The sequence below is a fragment of the Peromyscus eremicus genome, chromosome 13, assembly GCF_949786415.1.
Source record: "Peromyscus eremicus chromosome 13, PerEre_H2_v1, whole genome shotgun sequence".
Taxonomy (NCBI): domain Eukaryota; kingdom Metazoa; phylum Chordata; class Mammalia; order Rodentia; family Cricetidae; genus Peromyscus; species Peromyscus eremicus.
The window spans coordinates 53112117-53123010 of record NC_081429.1 but is presented as its reverse complement, the minus strand read 5'-3'; positions in this window follow the sequence as shown (position 1 = coordinate 53123010).

Sequence of the window (10894 nt, the reverse complement as noted above, 5' to 3'; positions counted from 1 at the left end):
TATCAGTCTAAAGACAACCTCAGACATGTTAAAGTTCTCGTACACATTCAAGCACAATTTAAAACTGTAACCACTTTTCTTATACAGTTCACATTTAAATCTTAAGTCTAACATCAAATTATCTTAGTTTTCTAATCTAAACCACAAGCAGATACATCAGACCCTCTAATTATTCAAAATGATTACAACAGAAGCAATAATTACAGTTCCCAATACTTGGGTAATAATAATTCCCAAACTTCATTACTTCACTAGTGATTGGTCGAGAGAGAGAGGGAGGGAGGGAGGAGGGGCCCATTTGAGGCAGGCTAAGTCAGACACACCACTAGAGCGTTAGAGATTACTGGGTAGAGATGAACATTACCTCCAGGCTCATCTGCAAAAGTCATAAACTAATCCACAGTGTCCTTCTGCATGCACTGTTTAGATTTTGTTTTGCTTTGTTGTTTTTTTGAGACTGGGTTTCTCTGTGTAGCCCTGGCTGTCTTGGAACTCACTCTGTTGTACCAGGCTTTTTTTGGAGGGTCACCAACAGCTTCCAAATCACGACACAGAGACTTCTTTCTAGTTATGAATGCTCGGCCTTACCTTAGCTCTTATTTTAATCTGTTTCTCTTCATCTATGTTTTGCCTCAGGGTTTTTAACCTTCTCTTTTCATATGTTCTACTCTGTGCCTGCTGGCTGGCGGCTGCAGCTCCTTCTCTTTTTCCCTTGTCCTCTCTTCTTCTTCCTCTTATTCTTCTTTCTCCTCCTATTTATTCTCTCTGCCTGCCAGCCCCGCCTATACCTATTCTGCCTAGCTATTAGCCATTCAGCTTTTTATTAGACCAATCAGGTGCCTTAGGTAGGCAAGGTGAAACAGCAACACATCTTTTCATAATTAAACAGATGCAGCATAAACACCTTCACACAGTTAAAATAATTTTCCACAGCATACAGAAATGTAACACATCTTTACATAGTTAAGTATTCCACAACACTGTGTAGACCCAGCCTGGCCTCTGCCTCCCAAGTGCTAGGATTAAAAGCATGTGCCACCATCACCCAGCTGTACTGCTTACATTAATACCACATAACAAGTTTCCCTGAAACCTACTATCTTAAAACAAATATCATTTGATGGTGAATTATGATTCTTCAAGCCCCTCTGTGGCTTTAACTAAGGTGGTGTTGGATTCAGCAGGCCTCTGGGCCTGGCCTGAAACAGTGGAGCCCTGGTCCCTAGGAAACGATGATACTGCAATATAGATAAGCCTATAGATCATGTGTAATTTTAGAAGACCAGGTTTAGGCAGAACCCTCCTCCTTATGCTCTCTCCTGCAAGACACTCAAACTCCTTAAGTGACTGTTGCTCAGGTTTAGAGGCTAGACAGAAGGCTAGAAATGTCTCCAAAATTCCAGAACATTCTTTCCTCTCTATGCTGCTGAACAAACTAGTCCAGTTTAGGCTCCAGGACTGAGTATGCGGACGTCACCTTTCAATGAGGGCGCCTCAAACGATGGGCAGCTGCCTTTCACTCAGCACAGAGGGCTCCTGCTTTGCCATACGCTTACGCTGGCCTTCTATAATTTAGTTCCCCAGGAAAGCAGACATGGCTAGCAGCATTCAATTTTCACATTTTCCAAATTTTTTATGTAAATATTTTCAAAACTGAATTGCCTAACTCAGGAAAATAAGAAACACTCCCACTCACGTTGAAGGCAATGTCTAGCTAATTATTTGAGCTAATTTGCTTCTATTCCCTACAACTACCTTCCAACTGGCTTGAAATGATGATTACACTTTACTTCCTGCTTGCCTCTCCAGTCCCAATTTCATATTTATAGCGTTGCGTCACTAACTGGGAAGAGTGCCGAGGTCACGAGGTCCCAGAATGTCAGCACCAAGGTTGTGGTAAGAAACCCAAGGGCGTGCAGGAGACTGAACTGCAGGCGGAGGGCTGTCAACCACCAAAGGGTTTCCACTCTCCAAGCAACCAGCCGTTCCTGGCAAGGGTCAGGGTTAGGGCTGTTTCAGCAGGAGGCATATGAAGCGGTAGCTTAAGTGCGGGTGTCTGCAGGGGAATGTACAAAACTGTGACTTGTGGAAAGCTGCGAGAGGGAAGGTTTGCGTGCCTCGTCCAGGAGTGAGGAAGAATTGCCTCCAAAATGGGATTTAAATTGGCTTAAACAACAACAACAAAGCCAGTGTGCTATTATCTGCAATGTGAGCCTGTGGGCAAAGATCCCCACTGCTCTCAACGGCAGCCTTACTAATATTTTGTGATTTTCTTATTGTCCTTTGACGAAAAGTCTTCTACTCTGCAGACTATGGCAAACACTACAAACTTCTAAACTGCTACCATTATCTCTTTCATTCTCAATCACTGACCTAGCTTCCTTCTTCACAGACATTCTCAATTTCCTGTCCACCTGCTCCTCAAAGTTCCTTGCGCTCGAATGTCTGTTTCCTCATTAGCACATGCTGTCTCTTTTTAGCTCAAGATCAATCCTTGCATCTAAGTTAATCTCCATAAGGAACTAAGCTAAGAATAACTGGGAGGCGATCCGACTGCAGGAGAAGAGCCACTGTTCTGCTCTCTCCTCAGGTTGCACAAACCTGTCACCTTTTCAGTAGAAAAGTGAAGGAATACTTCTTTAGAGAGGTGCAAAGTAAGACCTGAGAAAAGGAAGGGACTAGCCAAAGAAAGAGCAGAAGAAAGAGTGAATTAGGCAGAGAAAGACAAAAATCCCTGACATTGCGATAGTTGGGGTGCACTGAAAAAAGTAAAGACAACTATGGCCAGAGTGGAAATAGGAAACGATGATACTGCAATATAGATAAGCCTATAGATCATATAGCACTATGAAAGGTATAGGTTTAATTCCAAACTATACATCACGACGAGATTCATAAGTAGCCAGAATTTGGCAAAAGGGTAGAGTGGTTGAGGAAGACTGGGGAAATAGGAAAGAGCCTAAGGAAAACACAGATATTCATTTTTGACATATTGATTGAGAGATGGAGGCAGAGGATCAGAGCTTTGAGTCTAGTCAGGTCTGCATGAGACCCTAGCTCAACAAAACAAAACAAAATAAGCCCCAAACTCTAATCAAAACAATGTCATATAATCTGTGGGGGTGCCTCAGTGGGTATATTAGATAAAATTAAACTTTTACATTAGGGAAAAGATTCAAAGTCAGCAATACATTAAGTTTTTTTTTGTTGTTTTTTTTGTTTTTGTTTTTGTTTTTTTTTCGAGACAAGGTTTCTCTGTGTAGCTTTGTGCCTTTCCTGGAACTCACTTGGTAGCCCAGGCTGGCCTCGAACTCACAGAGATCCGCCTGCCTCTGCCTCCCAAGTGCTGGGATTAAAGGCGTGCGCCACCACCACCCGGCAATACATTAAGTTTTTGTATGAACTATATACGGAAAGTCCTCAGCCCAAACCATAACCTTGAGAATCATTAGCCCACAAACAGGAATCACAGCACTGGTCATGAGTGATGTGACTTTGGGAAAATGTCTAAGAGTGAGTCAGTCTGCAAGATGAGAGCAGTGTTTCAAAAAGAGGAGAGAAGGCCTTGCTGAACAATTTGAATGGTTAGTCAGGTAGCTGAGGAGCCCAGAGAGCCCAGTGCTGAGGAAGACACTTGGAACAGTATCAGAAAGAAAAGAGATGTGGTTAGCTCAAGAACACCTGCCTGGGACACACAAGGCCTTGGGTTCAGTCACCAGCACTCTTCCCAAACAACAGATAAGTGCGCGCTTACCTGCTTCATAAGATGCCAACAAGCCGCACTAAATAGAGGCAGAGGGATACTGGCTGTACCTAGCAACGTGGGTAACAATGGTGACTGACACACACAGTAACCTGAGAAGTGAGTACAGGAACAAGATCAGACTGAGTCAATGAATCAGTGAGAATTAAGTTGAAGAGGTTCAAGGAAATGGTGGTGGCTTGCTGTGGAATAATGCCCTTGTAACACTGGTTTAATAAAGCGCTGATTGGCCAGTAGCCAGGTAGGAAGTATATGTGGAGAGAGCAGACAAGGAGAATTCTGGGAAGAGGAAGGCTGAGTCAGGAGACACTGCTAGCTGCTGCCCTGAGAAGCAAGATGTAGAGATCCCGGTAAGCCCCGAGCTATGTGGCAAAGTATAGATTTATAAAAATGGGTTAATTTAAGATGTAAGAGCTAGCGAGCAAGAATCCTGAGCCATTAGGCCATACAGTTCGTAACTAATATAAGCCTCTGTGTGTTCATTTGGGTCTGAGTGGCTGCGAGACCACAGGGCCGCAGGAGCCGGACAGGACCAGAAAATCTTCCAACTTACAGTGGCTAGAAAATACATAGTTGGGGATAAGGGGGAAATGACAACATAAGACAGGGAAGATGGAATATAACTGTTAAAATGGAATCCTTATGGAGAATGGAGACAGACTCAGAACTGTATGGGAGGAACCTGGCACATGTTTACAAGTGAGCAGTAAGAGCATGGCATTCCTGCCCAAAGAACTCTGTTCCCAGATGAGATGATATTATCAATTGAGACAGAATGTATGAAATGACTGACCAAAGTGGGAAACTATATTCACTTGTAGTTTAAAACATTAAAATAGTACTTCCACATACTGGTGATTGTCTCAGTCAAGGTTTGTGACTGGGAAAATATGTGAAACTTCTCACTTGTGCTTACATAGTTGTGCCCAAAGAGCACAACTATTATTTATAATAATTGCAGTAGTATTGTTATCAAATGACAGAAAACAACAATGTTTGCAATAAAGGAGTGGATACCATTTGGAAGGAAAAATTAGATAATAAAATATCATGTGTCTATGAAAAGAAATGAGTAAGCTTGCATGATGATAGAGACAGAATTCCAAGAGTAATTACCGAGTAAATAAAACAACATATAGGAAAATTCAGTGTTGTACAAGTTTCTGTTAATAGTATAGAGAGGGGAGGTAAATATATCAATTTGAGGTCTTAAAGAAAACCAATGTTTCCTTATCTACTGGAGTTCAGAACTGAGAAATGAGTCAAAGAAATAAGGTAGAAGCCAAATTATAACTTTTATCAAGTTGATATATTAACATTTATACTTTTCTTGTGGGTAAATGGAATTCCTAACACTGAACCCCATAACTAACATACCCCCCCCATTTGCAGTACAGTCCTGGGCTTTTACAGAGCCAGCCATTAGAGGGATTATCAACAAACATGTGCTTTGTGTAAGCAGGCTTTTTACCAAGGAGAAAGAATTGAGTTGAGCATTCCTAGAATATTCTTCTAAGACTTTCCAATCTGATAAGCAGCAGCATCTCTTCAGACAGAATGCACACAGAGCAAGGCTGTGTGTGATGAAGGAACCACTCTAACGACCACCACAGAATCTAAACCCGAGAAGAAGGTGACGGGAAGGAGAGAAGATTGTCAACAACCCAGAATCAGCTCAAGGTTCTGACAGTGCCCAGTGAACAAAACGTGCCGATGGAGTGAGCCCGAGGAAGAGTGGGGAGGGTGTGGCCAGTATTTCAGAAGTAATGCAAATTCAGACCCTGGTAAATCTGCGAAATGCAGCGTACAGGGGTGGGGTATAACAGGGAAAAGAACAAGAAATTGAGAAACCGGATGTAGAGTAGGTTATCCCACATGGATAGTTAAATCCTAAAGATGAGGAAGAGGAGAAAGGAGAAAAAAAAAGACTTGACTCAGAGCTAATCTTCAGTGTATGGAGGGGAGGAAGGCCATTGGAAAAGGGGGATGAGTTCTGGAGACCACAGAAGAGAGAAAATGATTTGACAGCAATAATGCAGCGTGAGAACTCTACTCCCCCTCTTAACCCTGAAGTATTCTGGGTGTGAGAGAGCAAACAGCAAACAGCGTCCATAGGGAAAGGCCATAAAAAGCAAGGATATCAGAGCTCAGACAAAGTCAAGAAACAGGCTGAGGTCACAGGGCAGTGTGCTGGCATAGAGTGAGGCATGTGGGACTGATGAGGAAGACCCAGAGGCTGGGAGAAGGTAAGCAGAGGGCCAGGGCCAGATCCCTCAACAGGAGGAAAGCTTGTGCGGAGCAAGCAAGCGAATGGGCCTGTGAGGTGTGATATTTCTGTGATGTGTGTGATATTTCTGGTCTCTTAGAGAAAGATGGTCTTGGTTCTAAACATAAGCTGTCAGCTTTTTCAAGAGGTGTGAGACTTAGGGCTAAGGGTGCACCTCAGTATTCCCCACATGCTCAAGCTGAGTTCAGTCTCTAGCACTGAAAAGCAAGTATGGGAAGTCTTAAGGTTTTCAGTACTGAAATCTTTCCCTAGTTAACTGTCCCCCCTCTCCACACCTCCTTCCTACTTCAGCAGGACTGACTCTCTTTCCCAGGTCTGCAGAAGCCAGAGTAACCATTAGCATGGCCTCACCTAAGCTCATTCCTCAGCACGGCAGTTTGCCTGACATTTTCTACCCATGCCAATCTTTCCCACCCCACCTCACATGCCCTTGCGTCCGCTCCCTCTTCTTCGTCAGCCCTTCTCTCCTGGTTTTCAGAGTGACAACCCATCTTCCTCTGTACTAAAGCCCCATTTGACTGCCGCTTTGAACTGTTTCACACACAAGCATCCCATCCCTGCAACTTGGTATGCTCCTCTCCTGGATTATGCCCTGAAGTCTTTGGGCCAAAGGTTAGTCCTTGTCCATAATCCATCTGTCCATAATGCTTTGTATCAGAAAATTGTTTGTTGAATGACTGTGTAATTCATCAAACAATACATACCTATATGTTTTTCACCACAGAGATGTCTCCCCATTTTCTTCCTGTCTTGCTAGTTACGTCTTCTACCCTCAAGGAAGAGGGTCCTGGAATTCCCTCTCATAGACGTTCTTTACTTCCGGGTCTCCCTTCCTTCTTCAGCTCCTTACTGACTGTTTCCGCCTTTGCTGTCAAGGAAATCCGGGTTTTAATTTTCATCCGCACACCACTGCCCCGACCTTGCAGCTTCCTGTGGACACTTGACTAGTTCTCCACCAACATCTCCATTCTTCTCGTCCACCACCTCCGCTCTTCACAGAAACACATACCCTTGAGAAAAAAGAAAATAACTTCCTAACATTCTATAATTTAGCAAGATTGTACAAATGCCAACACAAATTTTGGAAATTACTACTTGTTCGGACCCATTTAGCACATTAGGCAAAGGCTACCTTCTCAGGTTGTGACTTGCAGGCAATAATAAATGTTAATCTTTCCAGTCACAAATGTGAAATCCAAATGGCTTCCATGTTTAATAGTAGACCCTTGAGAATATGCTAACCAGTAAGTGGATTCTCATTCTGAAAATGCAGTCATTTTTAGCTCAGATTCTGAGGCTCACAGATCCTATAAAGCCAAATAATGGGCTCAATTTAAAATCTGTTGAAAAAAATCAGAATTTGGTAAATATCATCTAAAGTTTCCCTTATTTATATTTTCAATTCCTTCAGTGAAAATAGACTATGTCAAAAATGTATAATTGTTCAAAAACAGTCCTATTCTATATACAGCTTAAAGGATCTTGTAAAATAAATTCATTGCACAGTAAACTTGTCAAAAAACCGACAACACTGGGTTAGAAATTATGACGACAAAAGGCACTCAGTTTTCCCATCTGCAAAATGGAGTAATTAATATTAACCACTTATTCTGCAGCACAGAATAGTATTTGCAGCATTCTAATAGTGATGAATTTTCTGGGCCCCTCAGGGTCGTCTCTTCTTCAGGCTGTTGTTTCCTTCTTAGACTGAAGTAGACAGGATGCCTGGGCTGTTCCTTCAGCTCTTCTGTTTTCTGGGAAGGAACACCTGCCTGGAACGTACCTAAGGAGCTATTCTTTTGTTTTTGGATAATTAAAGTACTGCGGTGCTGATAGCTGACATCTGGATCCACTTTTAAAGCTTTCCCTGTGTTTTTCTAGCTCCTAGGAGACTCGTGAAGTATAATGCAGTAGATGGAAATGTGGCGATGTGCTTCATTTCGCCAGGGCAATTTTCCTCTTGCTTTGTTATTTCCCACTGCCGTGAATAAGAGCTCTACACTACTGCCAGTCCTAAGAGGTGAAGGGAGCTGAGCTGAGCTCCAGAAATTTAATATGCTATATAATGCCTGATTTATTTTTATTCTGGCTTTGACTTGACTTGATAAACTCACCTGGGATTTTTGTGCAGAATCAATATCCAGGGATTAATTTTTTTTTTTGTTTTTAGACATTTTTAGACAATTTATTTTGGACATTTTTAGATTCATAGGGAACATTAAAGTTTAGGTGTCTCCAGCTCCTAATACCACTAGAGAAAAAAGAAACTTGGGAAACATTTTAATATTACATATAATTTCTACTAGGGTTTGTTTTCTTTCAATATATACCTTTGTTTCAAATTATAATTTCTTAGCCTGTTACACATAACAGAACCTATTTTGACTGAATGCACAGAAAAGAGGTTTATTTAAAAAATATAGGGAAACCCAGAGAATCACTGGGAAGCAGTGAAGGGTGATACAAAAGGCTTACTCATTTTAATGCTTAAGATCTCCATGGACCTGGCCTAGTGAGTGTCGCTGTCACGACTGATGCACCCACACTAAGATTGGTCGAGGCCACTCCCATGTCCAGCAAAGCCACTGCTGCATTGGGAATTCTGCCCTATCAGGTGCCTATAATACAAACTGGATTTTAGCGGCCTCCCTCCCTTAAGCTATTAACATCCAAATCACCTCTGCAGGTGAAGCCGAGGCCACAGATCTGCATCCTTGTTTAAGAGGCTGAAAGTATTTTTAGGGTTCTCCTTGAGGAAGCAACACATAGTGTGTCTCTTACGTTCTTTTTTCAATGCTGGGATTAAACCCCTTTGACAAAAGCAGTTTCTGGATGACAGTATTTAGTATTGGTCACAGTTCGAGGTACAGTCCTCCATGGTGGGGAGGCTGAGCCAGCTGCTCCACACTCAGCAAAGATGGAGTCACAAATGCCTTCCTCCACACAGACCAGGGACCAAGCCAGGAAATGGTACCACCCACAGTGGGCAGGGCTTTTCACCTCAACAAAGTCAATATGACCACCACCACCCCAAGGCTCCCCCACCCCAACTTCCTACCTTGCTGTGTTAGATTCTATCAAGCTAACAATTGACCATCACATTATGTATGGTTTAAAAAAAAAGATTCCTAAACAAAGAAAAAAACATTTTTTAAAACCTTAGATACTAGAAAAAGTTAAAATGTTCATGACAAGAATTACTTTTCCTTAAGAGTATATATTAAACATTATTGCTTTACAGTCTTTGATAGTCACAAAACAGATACTGCAATGATTTTAATCATGAGAAAACTAAGTCCCAGGTCATTTTGTTGGTAAAACAGAGGACAAGATTCATATTCAGGCCATTTCCTTTCCTAATATTGTTAGTTTTGCAAGAACTCTAATTTCTATTTCCCCGTGTCCCATTCATGCAGAAGCATCAGGATTTCAAACAGTGCACTGGAGAATGGTGTGGATGCATCAGCTCTGGGAGATGAAACTAGATATGTGTTATCTGTGAGAAAATTTAAATGCAGTTATAAAGCCAACTAAACAGGTCTGCTCTTCAGAATCTTGCCATGATGCATCAACCACTGTGGGACGTTTGTACACTGTGTGAAGATGTGTTGCTGTGACTGGTGTAGTAAACAGATGAATGGCCAATAGCTAAGCAGGAGAGATTAGTGGTTCTTGGGGTGTGGGAGAGAAGAGAAGAACTGGGGAGGATGCTGGCGAGTGAGACACCAACGAGAGACAGAGGGAGTCAGACATATAGAATGAAAGAAAGGCAAAAAGCCACGAGGCAAAACATAGCTTAAAAGAAACAGGGTAATTTAAGTTATAAGAACTAGTTAGGAACAAGCCTAAGCTATAGGCCGAGCTTTCATAATTAATAGAAGTCTCAGTGTCATTATTTGGGAGCTGGCTGGTGGGACAGAGAAAGATTCATTACAATCAACACTAACCAATGTCAGCAGGAAAAAACGGTCCTTCTTCTCAGTGACTGCTCCACATTGGTTGGTGCATCGGTACATGTAAGAAGTCCTCAATTTAGTCCCCCAAAAAATGTTGGAAGTTTGTAGGCTGCAGATGTAACTCACTGGTAACTTGCCTAGAAAACACAAACCTTGTGTCTAATTCCAGTCCCAGTACCACTACCACCACCAGCAGCAACAGAGAAGGGGGAGGAGGAGTCAGAGGTAGAGGGGAAGAGGAGGAGAAAGAGGAGGAGGAGGAGGAGGAGGAGGAGGAGGAGGAGGATGGGGAGGAGAAGGAAGTTGTTATCACTTAGAACTTGTAATTGAAGTACCATAAACAATCTAAGAACAGGAAGGAAGCCACTTACTACATGATGTGCCTAAGATGCATATCTTTTAACACAGTTTCCAGAAAATTGCAAATTCCATTGAGAAGCACATGTCTCAATCTCAGCATCAGAGTGCACTGGTTTCTCTTCTCTCCTGGCAGCATGCAAACCTCTGATAAAAAGGCAGAAGCTCCTGGATTTCCTTAGGCAGCTGAGGTTCTCTTGGCAAAACAGCTGTTGGTAAGAAGGAAGATGGGGCGTAGTGATTTATACAGGAGGTGGCCTCTAGGTGCATTCCCAGCTACAGAGAATTTGAAATCTTGAAGATATGCTTTATGTTATCATCAAATTACATATTGAATTCATAAATCTGGTGTTGAAAGAACCTGTTGGAAATGTTTCACTTTGTTTTGGGGGAACAAGATTTCCTTGTACTTCCAAGGACTACCTTAACTCACTATGTAGCCCAGGCTGGACCTGAACTCAATCACCCTGCCTCTAGCTCTTGAGGGCTAGGATTACAGGCCTGCAGCACTCTGCCGATAAGGGCATTTAC